The sequence below is a fragment of the Heterodontus francisci genome, chromosome 36 (genome assembly GCF_036365525.1).
Source record: "Heterodontus francisci isolate sHetFra1 chromosome 36, sHetFra1.hap1, whole genome shotgun sequence".
Classification (NCBI taxonomy): Eukaryota; Metazoa; Chordata; class Chondrichthyes; order Heterodontiformes; family Heterodontidae; genus Heterodontus; species Heterodontus francisci.
Window position 1 is genome coordinate 3,438,832 of NC_090406.1, and position 3,405 is coordinate 3,442,236.

Consider the following 3,405-nt stretch of genomic DNA (forward strand, 5'->3'; position numbering starts at 1 on the left):
TCTCCTGTATCCACCCCTGAAAAAAAACTATTCCCTAATTCACTTACAACTGCGCTTTCAAAATCCCATCTCTTAAGCCTTTGGCACTCCGTTTACCACAACATTTCTGCAGCTACTGATTTGCTCGACCGCATCCTCACTTGCACCTTTGGTGCCCTCGTCCCCAGTAAAACTATGACTCTCTGTCACGTTGGCCATTCCCTCGGTACAGTCCTCATCTCCACTTCATTAAGTCCAAGGGACACAGATTTGAAAGGATATGGTTTAGCTGTTCACAATCACATCAGGCTAGACCACTTCCAACACTATTGAGTCCTCCTCTCGTCTGCTAAAACTGTCCACAATTCCAGGATCATCCTGGAATGCAAAGTCAACCCCCGGCTTCTTTACTGCAAGCCATTTTCTTAAACCCTCTCCCCTGTCCCCCCACCCTCACCTCCAACAGGAAGTGCGAGGTGCTGATGGACTCCTATGTCAGTAAGTTGGAGACCGTCTGATCAGCTGCCTTTGCCGTGTCCCTCTCTTCCACAAGCCCACCAGGCCAAACTTCCTCTATCACTCCTCCCAGCCATGGCCTTGATTCACGTCTTTCTCGAGTTACTCTCCTATCTCCCCTCATACCCTCTCTGAACTCACCTTGTCCATGAGACCCACCTCTTGCTCCCTTGCCCAACCAACTTCCTCTCCTGGTTCCCATGTTAGCCAATAATGTGAATATGATAGGGAACCATTAATAATATCACTAAGGCCACCTATTTCCACCTCTGCAACATCGCCCGACTTTGTCCTGTCTCAGCTCATCTGCTGCTGAAACCCTCATCCAGGGCGTTGTCACCTCTAGACTTGACTATTCCAATGCTCTCCTAGCTGGTTTCCCACATTCCATTCTCCTTATACTTGAGGTCATCCAAAACTCTGCTGCCCGTGTCTCAGCTCGCACCGAGTCCCGTTCGCCTATCACCACTGTACTCACTGACCTACATTAACACACACCAAGTCCCGTTCCCCGATCACCCCTGTACTCACTGACCGACATTAACACACACCAAGTCCCGTTCCCCTATCACCCCTGTACTCACTGACCTACATTAACACACACCAAGTCCCGTTCCCCTATTACCCCTGTACTCACTGACCTACATTAACACACACCAAGTCCCGTTCCCCTATCACCCCTGTACTCACTGACCTACATTAACACACACCAAGTCCCGTTCCCCTATCACCCCTGTACTCACTGACCTACATTAACACACACCAAGTCCCGTTCCCCTATCACCCCTGTACTCACTGACCTACATTAACACACACCAAGTCCTGTTCCCCTATCACCCCTGTACTAACTGAACGACATTAACACACACCAAGTCCCGTTCCTCTATCACCCCTTGTACTCACTGACCTACATTAACACACACCAAGTCCGTTCCCTATCACCCCTGTACTCACTGACCTACATTAACACACACCAAGTCCCGTTCCCTATCACCCCTGTACTCACTGACCTACATTAACACACACCAAGTCCCGTTCCTCTATCACCCCTTGTACTCACTGACCTACATTAACAGACACCAAGTCCCGTTCCCCTATCACCCCTGTACTCACTGACCTACATTAACACACACCAAGTCCCGTTCCCCTATCACCCCTGTACTCACTGACCTACATTAACACACACCAAGTCCTGTTCCCCTATCACCCCTGTACTCACTGACCTACAAAAACACACACCAAGTCCTGTTCCCCTATCACCCCTGTACTCACTGACCTACATTAACACAACAACACCAAGTCCCGTTCCCCTATCACCCCTGTACTCACTGACCTACATTAACACACACCAAGTCCCGTTCCCCTATCACCCCTGTACTCACTGATCTACATTAACACACACCAAGTCCCATTCCCCTATCACCCCTGTACTCACTGACCTACATTGGCTTCTGGTTGAGCAAAGTCTTAATTTTTAAAATTCTCATGCTTGTTTTCAAATCCCTTCATGACCTCGTCCCTCCCTACCTCTGTAATCTCCTCCATGACCTCGTCCCTCCCTACCTCTGTAATCTCCTCCATGACCTCGTCCCTCCCTACCTCTGTAATCTCCTCCATGACCTCGTCCCTCCCTACCTCTGTAATCTCCTCCATGACCTCGTCCCTCCCTACCTCTGTAATCTCCTCCAGCCCCACAACCCTCTGAGATATCCTCTTCAACATCCCTGATTTTAATTGCTCCACGATTGGTGACCGCTCCTTCAATTGCCTGGGCTCGAAGCCCTGGAATTCCCTCCCTAAACCTCTCCGCCTCACTTTCCTCCTTTCAGACACTCCTTAAAACCTATTTCTGTGACCAAGCTTTTGGCCATCTGACCTAATATCTCCTTTTGTAACTCGGTGTCATACTTTGTTTTATAATGCTCCTGTGAAACTCCTTGGGACATTTTATTACATTAAAGGTACTATATAAAATATAAGTTATTGTAGGGAGTGGGGTGTGTGTGTCTGTGGATATGCAGGTGTGCGTGTGTGTTTTCTCTCATAAACTGTGTTCCATTTCCTCACTAACAGAATATGGAATTTCAGGCACGGGAAGAGGAGGAATTGGAGAACACGGATGTTCTGCCCTGTACATGTGTGTTTATATGTTACAAGGACCAAGCACTGCTGCCGAAGAGAGCACATTATTATCCACACCCGACTATTAAATAGACTAGACGTATCTATCCTTTAGTATTGTTATAACCAAGCAGGCACATTAGTGGAATCTGGTATTTATATTTTGTAATTAGAAGTGTTACGATCTTCACTCTGTGATATTTATATTTGTGTTTTAGTTAAAACTCCACTTTCTTGTTGTGGCTCTTCTAGAGCTGGGTCAAAGGTCAACTTCCTAATGTTTATTATTTAATTTTTTTTAATTATTTCCAATTTCTCTCTCCCTCCTGGTGGAGGATGTTCACACTCCTGAGATGGGTGGTTAAGTGGGCCGTGAGGTTGTGGCTTCTCTGTGGAATCCTCCACAGTGAGGTCCCCTTCACTACCCCTTTCCCCACTTTAACCTCCCTTCTCACTGCCCTGTCTTCCCTCCCTCCCTCCCTCCCTCCTCTTTAACTATGCCCTCCCTACTCCACAGGATCCATTCGGGGTAACGTTCAGGTTGGAAGAGTTGAAGTGCAGTGGTTGATATTTCCCACCCCCACCCCCCCACCCTGAACCCGAGCCCTCAGTGTATTAAAATCATTCACCCCCAAAATACCCTCCTCCCACATCCCACTCCCAGACAGTGGCTCTGTCCCATCTCTCGGCTGGATACTGTGGCCTACCTCACAATGGGTCTGTGTCCAGTCTGGGGAGTGGATTGGTGGGGGGTGGGCATGGAGAGATGCTGCTCAGCGTCAGTCTGCT